This window comes from Globicephala melas, chromosome 14, assembly GCF_963455315.2.
Source record: "Globicephala melas chromosome 14, mGloMel1.2, whole genome shotgun sequence".
Taxonomy (NCBI): Eukaryota; Metazoa; Chordata; class Mammalia; order Artiodactyla; family Delphinidae; genus Globicephala; species Globicephala melas.
Genome location: NC_083327.1, coordinates 71,619,317 through 71,640,941, shown reverse-complemented (window position 1 = coordinate 71,640,941; position 21,625 = coordinate 71,619,317). Strand labels below are relative to the sequence as shown.

At 42.5% G+C, this 21,625-nt stretch overlaps 1 protein-coding gene and 1 long non-coding RNA gene across 2 annotated transcripts in view; one reads left to right on the top strand and one right to left on the bottom strand.

Moving 5' to 3' along the window:
* SASH1 (SAM and SH3 domain containing 1) overlaps positions 1-21,625 on the bottom strand; it is a 322,353-nt gene that overhangs the window by 289,829 nt on the left and 10,899 nt on the right. The gene's annotated exons all lie outside the window — the stretch shown is intronic.
* Positions 14,305-16,678, top strand: LOC132593367 (uncharacterized). The gene is made up of 2 exons (XR_009558765.1): positions 14,305-14,534; positions 14,615-16,678. It is a non-coding gene; the product is annotated as an uncharacterized lncRNA (long non-coding RNA).

Here is a 21,625-nt window from a genome sequence, read left to right as displayed (position 1 = left end):
TGCTTACAGATTTGTTAACTGCTGAAGACATAATAAGACATCAAATAAACCAATTTTTCTTTAAGTTCCTTAAGAAAAAAAATCTGATGTTGAGTCCAGTCTTTCATTTTATCACTGGAATAAATAGAAAACAGCCATTGCAATCAATCGCCTGTTTGTTCCCCCAGAGAGCTCTCCCACAAGCATATATTACGTATGGTGATGAGACGGGAAACTGGGCTCCTTTTCATACTGTCTTTTCTTCTAAACTACAGTTTCTCCTTTTAAATAAAATGAAAGCAAAAATGCTAAACTACTGCTGTCAGAAAATAGCTTTCTCTAAAAGTGAAATGCCAATTGTCTTGCAAATATTTTGTTTCTCATTTGCAATTTTCTACTGGTCACTTTGATGTAGTCAAAGCTTCTGAATATTTATAAAGATCTGTTTGTTTTGTTTTGTTTTTTTTTTTTTTTGGAGAAAGACAAGAAAGGCAGTAACAACCTTACTGGGTTGTTATTTAGCAATTCAATCTTTATTTCAAAGGACAAATGGTAAGGAATTATATTTATAAAAGACCTCAATATATAGTCTTTATAAAGTTACTTTTGTAAGTGTAACTCTATCCATAACATTTGGTATAGTGCAGTTTGGAACACAGTTATAACTAACATCTGAGGCATGGTGGGTAGAGGGAGTAGACGGTATAGTGACGAAAATAGCCTCTCGTGCTTAAAACAATCACAGGTCTTCTTTCCACCAAGAACCAGTGGCACCTCCTGCTGGAATCATCTTCCAGTTTATTCTTTCTATCTTACAAACCTGCAACAAGCAACCATAATACATGTTTCTTCCTGCTTGCTTCCCTTAATCACCAACCTTCAGTGGCCCTTGGGAAGATAAAAAGCATCCCCCTTCCTTCCATCCATCTGTTTGGTAGAAAGAGGGAGGTTGTGGAGGAACTATGGGTCATCTATACACATGTCCAGCTTTTTAAAAGAAATCAGTTTCAGTATCCTCAACTTCCATGTATATATATATATATTTTTTTTAATTTAAAAAAAATTTCTTTTTCTGAAGATGACTTACATGAGAGGGAGCTTGGTTCATTATTGTTTAGAAAAGATTCTAGTAAAATCGTTCCTATCAGTTTAGAAAGAAGAAACGCATACCCATCACCTGTGCCAACTCTTACTCTAGTGCACTGCCCAGGGCTGCAAACATTTTTGGACAGTTAAACGAAAGTATAAATAGAAATGACAGTTTGAGGAAGCCTCTTTTACTGATTTGTCAAGACAACTTAAACACATCCGGCTTATTATCTTTCCCCATCTATACGCAATTCTGTAAAACATTGGTGCTGGTGAAGTGATATTTTCGATCATGTAGGGATGGATGATCTCAATTCCGGACAGCCAAAGCAGTATAGCCTACCGAAGTTGATCATTTTAAATGCAACTAGAGTGCTTTTTGTGAGTCTACCAAAAATTTGGTGATATATTTGATAAATCCACACATCAACACTTTATGTAATTTCTTTTAGATTTGTCATGCTTTATTATATAAGGTAGGTAAAGTCTTTTCTAAAAATCGAATCATGAGATACTTTTTGCAATTACAGTCGATCCTCATCTCATTTCAAATTTTCTACCTCCTAATAACAAAAATAAACTTACTTAAAGTTATAATACAATTTTCAATATCAAATTTAAACTGTGTGAGTTACATGAACAAACATTTTCTTTAGTAGGTAGAGAAGCAAAATCGGTTAAAGACCAGTAGTTGATGGATTCTTATGGTCTCCATCATGCGGTCACTTCTTTCTCTCATCAGCGGAACCCCCTGTGTTTGAATTCAATTCTTTTTCTTTTTTTTTCGCTGTACGTGGGCCTCTCACTGCTGTGGCCTCTCCCGTTTTGGAGCACAGGCTCCGGACGCGCAGGCTCAGCGGCCATGGCTCACGGGTCCAGCCTCTCCGCCGCATGTGGGATCTTCCCGGACCGGGGCACAAACCTACGTCCCCTGCATCGGCAGGCGGGCTCTCAACCACTGCGCCACCAGGGAAGCCCTGAACTCAATTCTTACTCATGAGTGACAAGGACCAGAACTACATCTTTCCGGACAAGAGGGGCCTTTCTTTCTAGCATAATCAGAAATGTTAAATTTTTTGTTTGCACAGCATTTTGAGACTGAAGGCACTGTTCCAAGAATGTTATCAATAGTAACTTGTATAATCCTACTTTCAGTGCTAAGGGGGTCACTATTATGCCTTCATCTCACACTTGGGGAAACTGTGGCAGCTAGTCAGTAGCAAAACTAGCATTGAAATCTAGTCCACCCGGCTCTCTCAGGCTGTGCTCTCAATCACGGCTACAGCTGCCTCTCCAGAAACATTTTCAAGTCTTGGGTCTTTTTAGGAAGTTCTCAGGATCATCCCCTTCTTGCTTTGGCCACACCTAGAATATGTCCACTGTTTGAGGATGATGATGAAAACAACAGCATTCAGTTACCTCTCATCTGAGAATCAGTTTCCATGCAAAGTGTTATTTCCTCATTATATAGATAAGGAAAGGAGGAACAAAGGGTCAGTTAAGTGAAAATGAGACCAAGTTGAAAATTTTATAGAAGTCCCCAGCCCTGTGATCTAATCATAAGAAAAGTTTCCATTCCCAGGAGTCGCTAGGGAAACAGATTTGAAGAGAGAGAGAATGAATATCACTGACGGGAACATAGGGAGAGAAACCTGAAATGCAAAACTCTGTGCCTGCAATGAGGTCATGGAAGCAAAATGATTTCATATATTCATTCAACTTCCTGTGTGGGGAGTAATGTATAATCATGTACATAGTCATAGGCACAATGCTGTGGCTATTAGCTTGGTAAACCAGCTGTGGGCTGAGCAAGGTGAGGGCCCTCGGTGTCTCTTCCCAAGGCACGTGGCCCCATTTTCCTTTCCAGCTGAGGAGTCTGACTTGAGACAGGTCACACCAGCTCTGTGCAGGCACACTCCCTACCTAAGCAATCGCTTGAGTCACTTGCCTGATTCTCAGGTTTTAATGTAGGCGTGGATGAAAATGTATGGAATGGTTTCACGTTGCTAGGCTATTAAAGACAGGGATATTGATTGTGTTAGGGGGAAAAAGTCCTAATCGTTGATTTATCTGCACAAATTCACTATTCCTAAGCTACCTTAGAGTCCCTTTAGCCTGGGAATTCATTTGATATTGTGGTCTACTGATGCAGTGGAGGTAGACAAAATCTAGGTGTCCCACAAAAATAAGAACAATCGTAGGTTGGGAGGGGGAAAAAATCAAAAAGCTCAACTTGTTTTGAATTTAAGACGAGGGAAAATAAAACTTTAAAAAGTAAAAGGGAATTCCCTGGCGGTCCAGTGGTTTGGACTCTGCACTTTCACTGCCGAGAGCCAGGGTTCGATCCCTGGTCAGGGAGCTAAGATCCCACAAACTGCACGGTGCGCACCCCCCCCCCCCACAAAAAAATAAAGTAACATAAAAAATTTTTTTAAAAAAAGGGAAAAGATTCATATTTTTCAGTTTCGTTTTGTGGGTAGTGAAGATGTAAAGAAAGAGGCTGGGGAAATGTATACAGAAAAAAAGGAAGGCTAGTGCCGAGGGTGAGGCTTAGAGACCAGCGGGCAGAGGAGACTATAGAACAAGGAGAGATGGGGGGAAAGGCTCAGTCATTGCAAAGTGTTTTAATGGACTTGAACTTCTGTAACTACATTCTGTTCGCCACTGTTATCACTGCCCTTTGAAATTCTGATTAGCCAATTAATCACTGTTCTCAGCCCCCATAGCTCACCAAAGGGAAAATTATGCTCCTGGTGTAGCCAAAGCAATATCACCCCATGTCTAGATGAGCTCAAATAAAACCAGTCTTAGAGTTTCCCTCCTCCTGCCTTAAGTAGCCACAGTAAATTCTAGGGGACCCAGGTCATTTTCAGATAAAAACGCTGCCTACAAGTCAGACTTTTAATATGTACCCTAAAACTTTTAAATACAGACAACTCCTCTCTACAGACTGTATTTTTAGTTTGACTCTGTTCCCTTTCAAATCTATTCGCTAACCTGTATACAGCTATGCAGAAGATACTTGTGCAGATAAGGGACATAAATTCAGCACTAAGCAAGCTCTGCTGAAGCTTTGTCATGTTAATACCAGCCACAAATGAAAGTAAAATTTTAGTTTTAGATTTAACCTCATAAATTGCCCCAAAGCAGTTTTTTTATTTCCAGCTGATTTATTTGAAGAAAATAGGCTCAGATTTATTGGGTCTGTTAATAAAAATAAATTAAATGACCTTCTGTAGTTTTGCCTCTATTTATTGATCTCTTTCAAATTTAGTAAGCAATTCAATCTGCAGTAAGGCGTGCTGAATGAAATGGACTGCGAATGTAAAAACGGAATGAACATTTAGAAAGCATTTTCAAGTCCCAGAAGTAGCTTTAATAAATGAGAATAAATTAAATTCACATCACTGGAGAAAAAAAGATGGATTTTGTCTTAATGGTGAACTACACAGAAACACTTTATTGGATGTAGGATCTATTGGACCTTTTTAAGAAGCCAGCTCATAGAATGGATTGCTGCAGCTCTGATGAGTGAAAGGTCCATCATAATCTGTCTTGTAACCATACCTTCTGAGACTTTGAGAAATTACTTCTAACATCGTTAGGGTAATTCACTCCTGTCTCCCCCATCCAACCTGTGAAACTGCTATGACCACCACTACTGGTAGCAGTAGTGATGATGATGATGACGGTGATGATGATAACATGACTTCAGAATGAGAAGAATTATGGGGTGCTTTCCCAGAATTAGATGACGTGACCTTCATATTACCAAACCCACATGTACGTTACAGTACATTTCCTATTTCACCTTTGTTATGGTTGCCACTATCAACAATCCCTTTCTTCTTGAAACTACTTTGGCTGACCCAATACCACGCCTCATTCTGTACTATTTCTCTGCAAAGTTCTGTCTTCTTCTAGGTCTTCCTTTTGGGATCTCTTGACTTAGCCAACTTTCTAACCTGCAACTTTAAGGTAAGCCTTAATTAATGAGGCTTCCCAGGGCTTTGCCCTGGATCTTTCCTTGGTTTATCCTTTTTCTAGGCAACCTCCTTTACATCCTTGGCATCAACTAACTCCTATATGTTGATTTCTCTCTCTCTCTTTTTCATAACTCACCACTCAGTCCTCATCTCAAACTCAGTATGATTAAACCTGACTCAGTAGTTTTCCTCTAAATACGTTTCTACCTCTGTATTTCCCAGTGATACCATGATCTACCCAACTCTCAATGGGACTCCTGGGAATTCCCTGGCGGTCTAGTGGTTAGGACGCCATACTTCCACTACAGCGGCCATGGGTTCGATTCCTGGTCAGGGAACTAAGAAGATCCCACATGCAGTGTGGCTCGGCCAAAAAAAAATGGGAGTCCTCCTCTGACCTACACAACACAGGAACTGTCTTCTCAATTCTTCCAACAATGGCACATATCTAGAACCATTCTAGATGCTTAGGAGGGAAGTTAATTAACTACACACAGTAGGTGCCTCTGGACATCAGAGCTTGATTCTCTCCAAGAATCCAGGCTGAGAAAGGCTGCATCTAATCTGAAACGCAGCAGCCACCAGAGATGGCTCCATCTCCTTCATTTCCTCCATGCAGTTGTCATCTTTACCCAATTTTTCACCCTGACTATACACACAGGGAGGCTTACGTGTGGATTTGCTGACTAAAGCTGTCTACTTCTTATCTTCCTGATAGAAATCCTCTTCCCTCCTGTATACAGAAAGCTTCGTCCTGACTTAAATCCCTGCCTCCATCTTTGTCTTCCCTGGTTTCTCCTCCCCCTTCACCCCAGGTCACTTCTAAGAGACAAATTTGGTCATACGCTTCTGCTCAAACCCTTCAATGACTCCTCCCGGCTTTCAGATTAAAGTTTAAACTCTAGCATGATCAAATGTATTGTCAACCCTGTCTATGTCTTCACATTTCCCACCAACTCCACCTCCCCAAACCCAGGCTGTAGTCAAAACCAACTCTCCCCAGGTAACATTAGGTTTCTCCAATGGCTTCTGCAGCGCCCTGCACGAATCACATTCTATTGCAATCATTCATTCATTTAACAAAATTTACAGAGTGCCAACCATACGCACCAGGAAGGCAGTTATGAGCAAAACAAAGTCTTCGTTCTCATGGAATCCAATTCTACATGGACAAACAGTAAACACGTGAACAAATTAATAAAACAGAGTAACGGGATAATAAGGGACTTGGGATTCTTTCATTAGGGAAGTTGGGGTAGGTCTCTCTGGGAGGATAACATATGAACTAAGAAATAAGCAACGAGCAAAAAGAGGCAACAAGAAAAAACTTGCTATAGAGAGAACAGCAAGTTCACAGGCCCCTGAGATTGGAACAAGTTGTTTGAGAGATGGAAAGAAGCCAGGGCAGGCTTGAGAAGTCACTGAAGTAGAGGATGAGAGGGAGAGATCCAGGAGATGGGCTGGAGAGTCAACGGGGGCCCGGTTACGGGTTTAGATGTTATTTTAATTGCAGTGGAAAGACATTGGAGGGTTTTAAGCAGGGCAGAAAGGTCTTATGGCAGCTGGTGGGGAACAGACCATAAGCAGGCCAAGAGCAGAGGCGTAGGCCGGATTCAAAGTCATGGTGCCTTAAACTGGGGTTTCAGCAGGGAAGATTGCAGCATGTGTCATATTTGCAATATGATTTGGATGTAATGCCAATGGAAGGTGCTGATGGAGTGTGCATGGCGGGTGGGTGTTGACTCTTTTTCTAGCCTATAAGCTCTTTGAGGGAAAGGCCTGTTTCTTCACATCTGTATTTTTAATTCCATCAGGGTGCCTGGCACCTAGAATGTCACTAAGACTGGGTTATGAATGAAACCAGCTAAGGGGAAATTACATTGTAGCTGGGGGTTGGCAGTGCAGGCTTTACGGTAAAGGTGAGGATGGACCTGTAACTTCAAAGATGGGTAAAATTTCAACGGGTAGAAATGGAATAGAGGGAAGGCGAGCTCCTAACATTTCTGGATCCTGGGACAAGAATACAAATGGAACCCACATACCTCCTGTCTTAATATTTTTAAGCCTTAAGTCAAACTAACAGACTGTTAAAATGTGCTCTACCTGTTTTAAAGTTATAAGTGAAGCTAAATAAAATACGCTCTATCCTTTACCTTGACAAATACGCTTTATAATCACTAGGCTCTGGAACTTGGCAGTGGAATGGGAGAGCCAGCCTCCGGCCCCTAGATGAGGCATGCCCCCCGCCCATCCTACCCCAGGTCTGTCATATGCACACATGTAAACACCCAGGCCTGCAAGTCTAAGCCCAGTCCACTTACCACTCCTCCCCGCACCGCCCCCCCCCGACCCCGCCACTGCGCAGGCCGTGAAAGCTGCCATCGGGCCATCGGAGCAGGGAATTCTGGGTCTCAGGTGTTCAGCACATGGACTACAGGGCAGGACTTGGGCTCAGGGAGAGCACATCCCCTTGGGCCTGCCAATGTGTCACCCAACAAGGAGAAATAAGGCCAGAGCAAGGCCCCCTAGAGTGTGAGGCTGGAGTAAAGGCCCTTCTTACCTGGATCTGAGGGTAGTGCTGGTTGAGGGGGTAAACGGGGAACCATGAGGCATATTAAGGGGATGGGGAAAGACTAGTTTGTCTGGAGCAGATAACTCATGCAGCCGAGTAGAGATTAGATCCTAGAGGGATAAGAATTTGTGGGTAAAGAACTTTGATCCCATGGGCAATGGAGGGTTCTGAACCCCTAAGCAGAGGAAGACATGATCAGACATTTGTGTGCAGGGAGAATGAGGAAATGGGAGAGACATGGGCAGAGTGACTTGACTGCAGAGTTTAGGGTACGAAGTAATGAGAACTGAAAGCAGAGAGAAAGGAGTTCGTGTAACATCTAAGAAGAAGAGACAACCAATTAGATGCAGGGGGCAAGGGAGATGGAGAAATTGGGCCGAAGATGATTTTGCAAGAAGAAATGTGGCTGGCTGCACTATTCCTAGTGCTATGCACTGAACGTCTGTGCCCCCTCCTAATTCATATCTTGGAGCCCTTGTGATGGTATTTGGAGGTGAGGCCTTTGGGAAATAATTAAGTCATGAGGTTGGAGCCCTTAGGAGGCGATTAGTGTCCTTATAAGAAAAGGAACAGAGCTCTTTGTCATGTGAGGATACAACGAAAAGACAGCTATTTAAAAGCACCTTGATCTTGAGTTCCCAGCCTCCAGAACCATGAGAAGTAACAGTCTGTTGTTTAAGCCACCCTGTCTATGGTATTTTTGTTATAGCAGCCCGAGCTGGCCAAGACACTTACATAAGGCTCCTCTTTCTGAGAAGTCAGGACCTGGCGTGGGTATGCTTTGATCACTGTTTCTGCAACCAGTGCCAAGCCTGACTTCTCAGGACTCCTATGAACCTGGGTTCTCTCTCAAGGTCTTTTCGAGTGAGCCCCCTCTGCACCTCAGCACCTCTATCCACCGTCAGGCTGAGTACGGGAATGCAATTGTAGTTACGAGTTCTAAGTTATGTTTATTTGGGGGTGGGAGGGGGATGTTTCAGAGATTATAAAAATGTAGGCGTCTTTTAGGAAAGGATAAACAAGTCAGTCCTGAGGCAGGCACCCAGGTCATGGTCAGAAAAGGTTAAATAAGAGATGACAGGGCGATGTGGACTCCAGAGTATCTGGGTTTGACCCTGCCTCTTACCAGCCACATGACCTAGAAAGTCTGGCCCGGAACTTCTTCCAAAGTACTGTAGCATGAGGGTTTTCTGTCCTGACGTGGGTGATAGGAGCAGCAGGGCGGGGGCGGGGGTGGGGGAGTTGTTCCTCCAGGGTGCCAGCCCCAGCCCTCCTTCTGCTACGCCAAAGAGGCGAGGACAAAGGCCAGGGAGCTTTGGCTGCAAAAGTCAGATGCATCAGGGCTGCAGTGTTGTGATAGAACCAACAAATTAAAGGTCTTTCCCGCTACAGAAATCTGTGCCATTTGATAGAAAAATAACAGTTTTCTATTTTACATATTGGAACAGAAAATAACTTGTGGCCAAGACCTCCATAATTTTCCTTGTGATGTTATTTTTTTCGTGTGGGCTCTTATTGTGGTGATGCGCTAACTAGTTGTTTGTCACTAGTTCTCTTCTTGTCCTCTTCCCTCCGTTGCCTGGCATCTGAGTTTGTTTTTCATTTCCATCAGTGGCACACAATTTCAAGCAGATGTTTTAAAAAGTGCTTGACTTTTAAGCCGGGTATGCAGTGCTCTCTTGATGGTGCTGTACTCAGCCCCAGATCTGGTTTGCAAATGAAGATGCTGGTGCGCTAGTCGGCTTGATTTTGGACTGATTTCTGCGGGGTTGTTATTGCGTGGAAGCCTGTCAGCATTTTGAACCTGCCCACGCTATTTTCGGGGGCGGGGGGGGGGAGACATAGGCCCAGCACAGACTGTAGGGCTGAGAAGCACACGCTTTAGAGCAGGGCGACCTGTGTTTGAACCCTGCCTTCACTGCATGCTGGCTGTGTGATCACAGACAACGCTTGCAAGTTTCCTGTCTGTAAAATAAGGGTAAGAATGGACCAGCACCTCATAGGCTGACAAGCGATAAAGTGTGTAAACCATTTCGGTTCAGTGACTAACATGGAGTAAGCACTCAGTACATCCCAAAAGAGTGGTATTATTTCTGTCTAGATTTTAAAAATCCTTACAAGAGTCCTATGGGGTAGGTTGCTATTAATATTATTATCACTGGTTGTGGATAAAAAAGCTGAGGCACAGAGTGGTTAAGTAACTTGCCCAAGGTGGCACAGCCAGTAAGTGGCAGAGCAGTCTGGCTCCAGGGTCTCTCTGGGTCGCTGTTTGGTGCTCACTGGGGCTGGGTGGTACATAACAAGCAGTGCATACTCTATTTCAGGCACCAAGAGTAAGCACTTCACAGCACAGGATTTTATTTAACTCCCTAACCTAACTCCCTTGCTACGTTCTGGGGGATGCTATGACTAGCTTTGTGATAGAGATGAGGGAAATCAGAGGGTCAAATGAGGTCAGGGAGCACTATGCTGCTGAGAGAGGCTGGCCCCCCAGTCTCTTTCTCTGCACGCCGCTGGGCATGGGTCCTTCAGAGCTGGACGGACCTGAGCGGTCATCTCATATAAATGTCCCCAGGATGCCAAGGGGGCTCCTGGAGACCCATGGGTTGGAGCCCACATGCCCTGACTCCAGCCCATTGTTTTATGTTTTTGTTCATGGTATTATGATAACAATATCAATGGCCACTGTAAGTAATTCAATATAATTCATGTTTTCTTTTCCTCCGGCCACAAGTCTTCTAATAATAAAAAGTTTCTAAAATGAATAAGTATTAAAAACCTAATTTGCACAAGCACGAGGAAGTCCAGAAGGCCAAGTAAACAAGAAATCTGGGCACTTTTCTTTAGAAAATAAAAGTAGTAGGGAAAATAAAAAGGCTAAAAAGTGGTAAAAGTAGATGTGAGAAAGGAATACTGCAAAATTCCTTCATGTTATCCATATTCTGGAAAATTACTGTCCACAGTTACATATTAGAAGATAATTCTGGTTATAGTTCTGCCAGGAAAAAGGTGGGTATTTTTTTTCTGAATTAGGCATTCTTTTTGCTAATTCTGCCCACTATATACGTACCATAAATAAATTTTAGTGCTGTGGAAAAGTACAGGCATGCTCTGTGAGTTGATTCTAACTGATTTTACATTTGAACCTTACATCTGGGGATACAGTAAAACTAGGCCATAATTCATCATCAGTAACAACACAGTCATTAAAATGTCGCTTTCCATGATACCTCGTACACAGCTGTTTATTACTAAGAGTCTCATTTTTAAATGCTTTAACCTATTACAATTTCCTTGTTACCAGCCAAAAGGAAAGGCAGCCCGGCAGAGTCTCTAACTGTCCTAAAGACAGCCCCTCTCCTCTCCAGAGCGCACTTCCAAATCCCAAGAAACACACAGCATTAGTTTTTGCCAAGTACGTTATGGAGGACCTATTTTCCATTAAGTTAAGCCAGTTAGTCTTAAACACTTTCCCTTTTTTAGAACCTCTGCTTTTGTTTGATACACATTTGGAAATTTTATTGATTTCCCAAGAAGCTAAGTTCTGCACAATTTAGCAGAACCAGGAAAGGTATCGACTGAGTTTCCCACCGATTTTCAAATGGGATCATTTTCTTTCAAACACTGGATTTTGGTTGGAATAAGACAGGTGGTTTTAGGCTCAAAGCTATTCAAGGCTGACAGAATAATAAAGCAAGGCCAGCAGCCTTTCTCACAGACACCCTGTGCAAGTGCTGGTAGAACCCTGCAGGCTCTGCCCTCTACCTCTGCAGAGACAGGTGACAGGTGATCCCCACACTGACTTCAGATGAACCTGGCACCTCCGGGCTCCTGGGGATCCAGGGTGACTGATACAGGCCCACCTGCCTCCCTAGAATGTTTTGGTTTGGAACACATCTGAGTCCATTCACCTGTGCTGACCAAGGGCCACGACTGGGATGGACAAGGTGCCAGGGTGCGGGCAGGTGGGATGGGCCCAGGCATTCTCTCGGTCTTGCCCATTCAGCTCAGTTCAGCAGAAACACACTGAGTCCCTGCCAGGCTGCCATAGAGCACACAAAAAACTATTTGTCACGGAGGCTTGCAATCTCCCTCTCACGCAAAGCACTTTGGTAACACGAAATTCGTCTCCCTCGTCTCATCCAAGCACTAAGTCTCTGATACCTTAGAGCTGGGCAGAAGACCAAATAAATATACATCTCGGCACATCTGGGGACCCAGCTGTATTTAAGTCCAAACAATGCCAGAGAAGGTTCTTGTAGGAGAACAGAGTTGGGAAATCATTATCATCCTGTGCGCTAACATGAGCTGACATGTGTTGAAAAAGACAGTGTGCTAAGTACTTTACATGCATTATCTCAATTAATCCCTAAAACATCTCTAGAGGGAAATACCACTTTTAATACAATTTTTACAGAAAATGAGGCATAGAAGTAACTGTCGACAGTCATTTAGCTGATAAGTGATGGATTTGAAACCCAAACCCGGGTTGGATTAACTCCAGAGTCTAAGAATGTAACCATTTTTGCTAATCTGCATTTATCATTTAATCTTGTCTATTAACATGTGGGAAATGAGGAGCATACACGTGTTCTCCTCATCTGAACATGTCTTTTTTTAACTTCACATCAAAATGCATGCACCGTCAGTTTCTACCAATTACCAAACACACAAATCAGAAACACAGCTCAGCCCAGTGTCATGAGCCATGGTTACTCTCGTTAGAGAAAAGCCCGCTCACATATATTGCACTCGGTGTGGAGTGACAGAACTGTCATAAAGGTAATCATGTAAAAAACAAAATCTGCCATTATCCAGTTCCTGAATTTCTGAGTTGTTTTCTGTACCAGCTAGTGATGAACACTCTTCTTCTATTCATCATTCCCAGTTTTATACTCTTGGGACTAGGATATCATCACTATCAAACCAGAGATGTAAATGACTAGGAAACATTTAGTTTTAGGCTTAGAGTCCTAGTAAATCAAAAGAGCAAGATGGAAAATAAACTATAAAGTTACGATGTCCGCTGGAGATTCTTTATAGTGGGGCCTTGACAGTGGTTTGCAAGTTTTAGTACTGCAGATGGTGGAAAGCAATCTGCCCAGGAGAACCAAAGTCTCCAAGCGCACACAGACCAAAGATAATTACAAGATCCTTGAACTGAAAGTCACCTCTATTGCAATGCCTGCTTTCAGGACCATTTTGTTGTTTATATGAGCGGAGAAGGCAAAGCCTTTAACAATACCTGTATGGGTAATTTACTTGAGAAGTCAGAGGACTCAACCCCAGTCTTTCCTCTTAACACCCTAACACACACACACACACACACACACACACACACACACACACACACACTTTGGCCAGAGAATTCTAGGCTTCTACAGAAATTACATCTTAACTGAGTCACTGAATTAATTAACTGAATTAATTCAGTTAATTAATTAACTGAATTAATATAATTCAGTTATAATGTAACTGAATTATATTAATTAAAACAATCTTCACTCTTTAAAGTTGAATTTTGCTATAACTTTTTTCATGGAAACTTTACTAATCCTCTAAAAACTGGGAACAGAGATTCTTAATCTGGGGTTCGTGGATACGCTCCCCTGAAACAAGAAACAAGATGAAGTATTTACTCGGTGGAGTTGCATGTGCAATATACTGCGGAGAAAGTGCATAGCTTTCATCGCTTCTCAAAGGAACCTGAGACCCCTTAAAGCCTCAAAACTACTGTCCTAGATACTGGTCCTCTAGCGTAACTGAAGGACATGGGAGTTAAAAAAGATCCTATTTCACTCTTACTCAGCACTTTCTAGAAGTTCATGCTGACAGGAGGTTCTAGCCCAGCAGTTGCTTCTTTTTTATAAAAACCAAAACAATTGTTGGAGGTGTCAGCGTCAAGGACAGGTTTTAGCAGGAGAAGGTAACAGTATCTCTGAGTCCCCTCCCCAGGAGCCACTGCTGGCCACCCCGCAGTCCCCGTCAGCACACTGCATGGCGCAGGCATGTGCACAGAGCTGGGTTTCAATGCGTGGGGGTCAATCCTCGATCTGTTACTTTCTATTGGTTGCATGACCTTGGTCAAATAAATGCTTCCCTATCCTATTTTTTTCATCTATAAAATGGGGGAAATAATAATATCCTCTCAAGAATTATATAAGGATTAAATGAGATAATGTGGAAGTAGTGCATGACACACAGTCACCTATCTGAAACCCTTGGAAACAGATGTGTTTTGGAATTCAGGTTTTTAAGAAATGTAATATATTGCTATCCTCTACATTATTTAATACCACCAGCATAACCCATAATAAATGGATATTTCTACAGCAAAACTATGAATATTCACATTAAGAGGGATGAACCAAGATTACAGACAGCCTTATGTCAATTCAGGACAGGTTCTGCCACCCCAAAATGTCAGTTTTCAGAGCATTTTGGATTTGGGGATTGAGAATAAGCAACTATCAGCCTGTTTGGAAGACTCCTACTCTCTTCAGTTCCCAAGGCCCTAATTCTCATCATTGCTGAGTCACCAACCTTGGCTTGTCCTCATACTTCTATTCTCTGTGCCTTGGCGCCGGGCCTGTGGCTGAGCTGGTACCCAGTGTATTTCTCTTACCATAATGCTCATTTGAACCGTGTTCCGCTTGACCCGTGGTTCCCCTCTCCTACTATGGTTCTGAGTGAAGAAGACTCCTCTCTTCTCTTGGCTTTGTCTCAACCTCTCCCAGTTCCCGAGGCAATCTCTCTCCCACAGCTCCCCTGTTCCAAGGGCTGTCCGCCTCCTGTTCAATATATTCTCAGAAACTCTCAAAGTTACTCCCTGTGACGTTGGCAGGTACGCTGGTGAGAAGAACACTCTTCTCCTGGAGACAGACGAGACATTCCTCGGTTTCATTCAGGTATGCCTGAGAGGGGCTTGAGAGGAATGACGTGGCAAATCCTCCCGGACGGCACTCTGAGCCTCTCTCCCCCATTCCAGAGTGTCCCAAGAGAAAGAAGATGGACTCCAGCATCAACAGAACAGCCGAGGGGGACACTTCTAGGGGCTCAGTGACAGTCAGTGGCAGGTAGGAGCTGCCGAAGGCTACCCTCATGATACTACCTGGCCGTGGGATCACACGGTTTAGTATTGGTGGTGCAAAGGGGACGATCAGACATACGGGGGTTTGATTTCTCCTTCTTTCACATGCTGTGTGACCTTGGGTAAGTTACTCTAAATTCTCTGAGCCTCAGCTATAAAATGGGGATAACATTACCCACTTGACTAGGGCTGTAATTAGGAGTATGTCAGCTAACCTATATAAATGCCCCAATAACTATCCAGTCCCTTCCTTAAGTGCCCTTCCCTAGACTTTCCCTCACTAGCCCGGGAGACCCCTGAAGGGCAGGAACAGATCTTCTCCTTGTATTTATTTCTAGCGTAGGTTCTGGCCCATAGCAAGCAAGCCTGTAATAAAGTAGTGAATAAATGAATGCAATTGTTTTTGCAGTTGGTAGCACACCTTTAGTTCCTGCTAAATCAGATATCCACAATTTGAGAAGAGGAAACTAGGGTGAGGATGCCTGAGCCAGAGCTTCCTGGTCCAAATAACCATGTTTCCCTCTGATGTGGATAACAGAGGTAGACTGCACAAGCTCTTCCACTCCATAATAATGTTTTCTTTTTAAAATGGAACTTTAAATTTTATAGACGGAGTATTACATCCTAGTAACTAGAATGAAAAGTCTTTCTTCTACTCAACTGTCTCATTTAATTCTTATTACAACTTACTTGGTAGGTAACATTGTTGTTTCCATCTTATAGCTACAGAAACAGAGATCTGTGTTCTTAACTGATGCTTATCATTCATATTAATATAATCCTAACCAGTGTATTCTTCCTTTTTCTTCCAGGTTTATTGAGCTATAATTGACATACAGCACTGTGTAAGTTTAAGGTGTACAGCATAATGATTTGATTTACATATCATGAAATGATTACCACAATAAGTTTAGTGAATATCATCTCACACAGATATAAAATTAAAGAAATAGAAAAAGTTTTTTTCCTTGCGATGAGAACTCTTAGGATTTACTCTCAACTTTCATATATAACACACAGCAATGTTAATTGTATTTATCATGTTGTACATTAAATTATATCCCTAGTACTGATTCATCCTATAATTGGAAGTTTGTACCTTTTGACTACCTTCATCCAATTTCCCCTCCCTCCAAAGTGCTGCATTTTTAAAAGATGTCTCAATTTAGAGTAAGACTTGAAGATCTACTACAGCTCAATACCTCTTTCACTAATCCTCAACTATTATTAATTAAACTAATTAATTATTAATTTCACTAATCCTCAACTATTATTAATTAATTTAATTCTAGCATTCTCTTGGGTTCAAGCAGATGATAATGACCAAACTAATTCTAAAATATTTTGTAGACCCCAAGATTCATTTAGGGCTTTCACTGGTTTTGGAAATTAAGACACCTTGGATTTAAAAGCTTATTCAAGCAGCTTTGCATACAGTTATTCTGTTTTCTTGGACTAGAGAAGAAACTAAATGATTCCAATTTATCAATATAGAAATCAATGATGCTGTTTTTGCAGCATTTTTAATTAGCCTCAGTTCCTTATCTGTGAAGGGGACACTAAAAGTATTTGCCATGCTTATGCGAGACACCCGTGGAAACACCAGGGCTTTGCCAGCTGTGAAAAGCTGCAGCTGCTAGATGTAACCCTATTGCGATAGACTGCCAAAGGTCCTTTCCAGTGCTAATTTTCCATAATTCCAAGATTCTGCAGTCCAGCAGTAAACAAGGTTTTTACTTACAATCTACATTTTTCTTTCTGTCTGATCCTTATTTTTGCTGTCTGAAAGAAACTTTGGGGAAAAAAAATGCAGTGCGTGTGTGTGTTTCTTTTTTCTTATAGTACAGTAGTTGCCCCCTTACCCAAGGTTACACTTTCTGAGGTTTCAGTTACCTCTGGTCAACTGCAGTCTGAAAATGTGAAATGGAAAACTCCAGAAATAAACAATTCTTAAATTTTCAATTGTGTGCTGTTGTGAATAAAGTGATGAAATCTCGAGGCTTCCAGCTCTGTCCTGCCCTGGATGGGAAGCAACACTTTGTCCAGCATATCTCACCCTCATTAGTCACTTAGCAGCCGGCGCGGTTATCAAATCGACTGTTGTGGTATTGGGGTGCTTGTGTTTGATTAACCCTTACCTTACTTGATGGCCCCAAAGTGCAAGAGTAGTGATGTTGGCAATTTGGATATGCCATAGAGTAACCATAAAATGCTTCCTTTAAGTGAAAGGGTGAAAGTTCTTGATTTAATAAAAAAGGAAGGAAATCATAAGATAACGCTAAGATCTACGGTAAGAACAAATCTTCTATTTGTGAACTTGTGAAGAAGAAAAAAGAAATTTGTGCTAGTTTTGCTGTTGCAATCTGCCAAAGTTACAGCCACAGTGTGTGGTAAGTGCTTAGTTAAGATGGAAAAGGCATTAAATTTGTATAAGATAATTTGAGAGAGAAACCACATTTATGTAACTTTTATTACAGTATGTTGTTATAATTGTTGTATTTTATTATTGTTGTTGTTAATTTCTTGCTGTGCCCAATTTATAAGTTAAACTTCATCATAGGAATGTGTGTATGGGGAAACTACATGGCATATAAGGCTGTGCCTTGATGTCTGTGAGGGACTGCTTCCAGGACCCTGGTGGATACCAAATTCCGTGGATGTTCATCTCTTATACAAAGTGCTGTAGCATTTGCATATAACCTATGCACATTCTCCCTATACTTTAAATCATCTCTAGATTACTTATAATACCTAATACAATGTAAACGCTATGTAAATAGCTATGAATACAACCTAAATATTTTGTAAAACCCTCTGGTGGGATGCAAATTCAAGTCTTGCCTTTTGAAACGTCCTGGAATTTTTTTTCAAAATATTTTAAACTTGTGGTTGGTGAAATCCACGGATGTGGAATCTGAGGCTACAGAAGGTCAACTGTATAGGGTTTGGTACTATCCGTGATTTCAAGGCATCAACTAGGGGTCTTAGAACGTACTTCCCATGAATAAGAAGGGACTACCGTATACTTTTTTTTTTTTTTTTTTGCCTATAATAGAGTAAAACAAAAGGCAGTCTCCATGAGAAAGCACTGTGACTAGAATCCAGGTAACAGAGGAGAAAGATCAGAGAGAAAAGGGAGCTGAAGTTAGAGGAGACTGGAAGGGCCCATTTTTGAAGAACGAGGGAGATACACTGGTTGGAAAGCACTTCCGCCGCTCTGATAGGTAATACAATGCATTTCTCCCCCAGAAGACATTGACAGTGTAGGTAAAACATGTTGCTCTGGAGGTTTGGAGGTAAGATGCTCGATACAGCTGACAACGGGTGAGGACCATGTGGGGGAATGAAGATGTATAAATTCCTCACACTCAGCCAATGTGATCTGGCGCTCCTTCCAGGATTCCAGAGCATGTGTACGCTTAATTTAGCCTGGCCCTGCACACTGCTCCCCACGAAAAGGAAAATCTCTCTTAATTTCTCTTTTCTGGCCATTCCCTTTTTATTTCTGTCAATAGAACCTTAAACTATGCCTAGATAGAGGCACACGGTCACACAGATGAGTCTACTTCATCTCTTCCGATGATGAGAGGCAGGTGTACATGATGTGAGATGCAGAAACAGCCTTTGATTAATATTTCAGTCACAGGAGAGGAATTCGGCTACAAGATGAAGGCGTATTAAGAAACAGCTCCCAGACAAATGGACTTTCTGAGTTCATCTCGAAGCATCCAACATCAGACTCACACTGCGTCAAAATTCAGATGATTTATACAGTCTCATTAGGTTCTATTAGTATTAATGGGAGATATGCATGTATATCGATATATGCATTAGTGCAGGCAGATTTCCCAAAGGATTTTTGCTTTGGGGCAAAAGCTGCTATTATGTGCACCTTCTCCACAATGGAAATAGAATTATATCCGCTAAATAAGTGCAGTTGGTCCAACGAAGTGACCACTAAAGCCTGGGGCTTGAAGCCAGCTCAAGCTGGAGTTTCTAGGTTTAGCAGGTTAGTGACAAACTGTTTTTGTTTGCTTTTTGGCTGCGCTGCGAGGCTTGCAGGATTTTAGTTCCCCAACCAGGGATCGAACCCAGGCCCCCTGCAGTGGAAGTGAGGATTCCTAACTACTGGACTGCCAGGGAAGTCCCAATGACAAACTGTTAAGCAGACTGTTTATTCTGAACCTGAACCTTTGACTCCAACTGACAATTGTTCTAAAAGGACAAAGAGGAGGAAATAAAATGATATTAATACCGTTTAGATCTAGGGTATTGTTAGCTTTGCAAAACTGAAAAGCAGGGGGAATTAACATTTGATACCTCGTTCTCTCCATTCTGTCCCCGCTCACCACACACCCATAAAGCTCCCAGCAGCACACAGAGTTCTCTGTTCTGTTCCTGCTTCCTTCTGCCATACCTCCTCCCAGAGCCTTCTTTCACACTATGGTGTGAACATCTAATAGCAGCATAGCAGCATAAGTGTCATCCATTTCACTAATAAACTTGGCCGTGTGACATGACAGGCCTCATGGAAAGGGAAAGAACTTTAGAACTGATCAGTTCTGGGATGGAGACAGAGAATCCAAGAAGGATGGTCATAGCCAAAATCAAACACTCCGTTGCTGTCCCGTGCAATATGGTAGCCACTAGCCACAGGTAGCTAAAGAGCTTAAATATAAATTGGTTAAAATTAAAAGTAACAATTTTCTTCCTCAGTCTCACTAGCCATGTTTCAGATGCTCAGTAGCTACGTCTGTCTAGTGGGTACTGAATTGGTGAGTGCAGACATAGGACATTTCCACCATCATGGAAAGTTCTATTAGACAGTCTGTTCTAGTGGGAAATGGTAAGTCAGGATTGTGACACCCAATGATGTTTCCCAGGAAAATCCAGTCTAACGGGCAGGGATGCTCTGTCAATGCTTAAACTGAGTTGGGGAGGTCTGTCTGGTCCCTTTGTTTTGGAACAAGAACGTGGGCAGTGGCTGGGTGTTGGTGGGCAGACAGTGAATAAAGGAAAACCGTGAACAGCGTAGGCACCTTAGAGCTAGGGTTGATCTGATCATTAACTCTACAAGGACCAGTAGAGGATAAGAGATGCTGAGGAACTCAAAACACTGGGGTTAGATAGAACATGAACATAAATTTAAAAATTTACATAACATTTGTGTTAATAATTATTAATGATTATTTTCTATTTTTGCCAAGTGTCTTAGTCTGCTTAGGCCGCTACACCAAATTACCATAGACAGGTGGCTTAAGGAACAAACATCTATTTTTCATTGTTCTAGAGGCTGGTACGTCCAAGATCAGGGTGCTGGCAGAGGCAGTTCTTGGTGAGGGCCCACTTCCTGGTCTGCAGTCAGCTACCTTTTCACTGTGGCCTTACTTGGTGGAGAGCAGAAAGAGAAGCAAGCTCTCTCCTGTCTTTTCTCATAAGGGCACTAATCCCACCTTGAGGACTCTATCCTCAAGACCTAATTACCTCCCAAAGACCCCACCTCCAAAATCCTCGCACTGAGGATTAGGGTTTTTCAACAGCTGAATTTCTGGTGGGGGAGGATAAACATATAGTTCCTAACAGCAAGTTATACTACTGACATAAACTTTCTTTTCAAAATACAGTTATTAAAATTTCAAAGGGGGTACATTTAAGGAAAAATATTACATGAAAACTAGTATGGGAGAAAAGAGCAATACGGTAAAATTCCTAAATGTGGTTTGCAAAGGACGGAACTTTGAAACACTGATCCAAGGTAAAGGGTCTGGTCTGTTTCTCAGTAGGGCCACCTTAACCATCAGGGGCACCAGGCACAATGCCCAGAACCCACAATGCTTTTAGAGATCCATGCCAACGTGTTAATTTCTTTCAAGAAAATTAAATTCTGGAGAAAAAATACACTTTCAATTTATTATTTAATAAATAATATATATATATATAGTATGAACATGTTTGTCTTTATACCAAGACAACTGTAAAACATAACTTTCAACATTTTTTTTTTTTTTTTTGCGGTACGCGGGCCTCTCACTGTTGCGGCCTCTCCTGCTGCAGAGCACAGGCTCCGGACGCACAGGCTCAGCGTCCATGGCTCACGGGCCCAGCTGCTCCGCGGCACCTGGGATCCTCCCGGACCGGGGCACGAACCCGCGTCCCCTGCATCGGCAGGCGGACTCTCAACCACTGCGCCACCAGGGAAACCCTTTCAACATTTTTTAATGGAGGAAGTGGCCCACAAAGCCAAAAGTGCCTGGGGCCCATGAAAATCATACCACCACCCCGTTTTTAGGTACACATGGGAGGAACCTTGAGGCAACGGGGACACAGAAGGGTAGCATTTGCTCAGCAGCATAATCAGTGGGCAGGGGTGGGGGACTCGGATTTCAGCAGGAAAGCGTAAGTACAAATCAGAAAGCAACAGCAGCATCCCATGCATGCCCGCCAGCTAAGCACGGTGTGAGCTAAGGTGCAGTCAGCAGACAGGGTGCCCAGGGCTCAGCCCAGGCCCACCAGACACCAGGCTTAGGACAGTAGGACTAACCCCAGTTCAAGTGATCACTACCTGCAGGTCAGAATGGGTTCTGGGAGTGGAGAGAGCTGAGCCTTCGGGGGAAGTTTCGCTGGGGACAGAGGAAAGGCAGGATAGTCAGATCATGGGATTTCAGTCATCATCAATTAGGAAGACCTATTCGGACTATTTAGCCCTGAAATCACATCATGGCGTTTAGGGACAATCACCTACTTGGCCTGAGTCAGACTTCTTACGATTATAAGAAACACAAATGAGAAGCAGATATACACATACACACACAGGCAGCAACTCCTAAACACAAAATGTGACTTGGGAATGTTGTCAGATATTCGTTTTGGCAAAGAAGTTTATGAAACAATTACCTAACGCACCCTGAA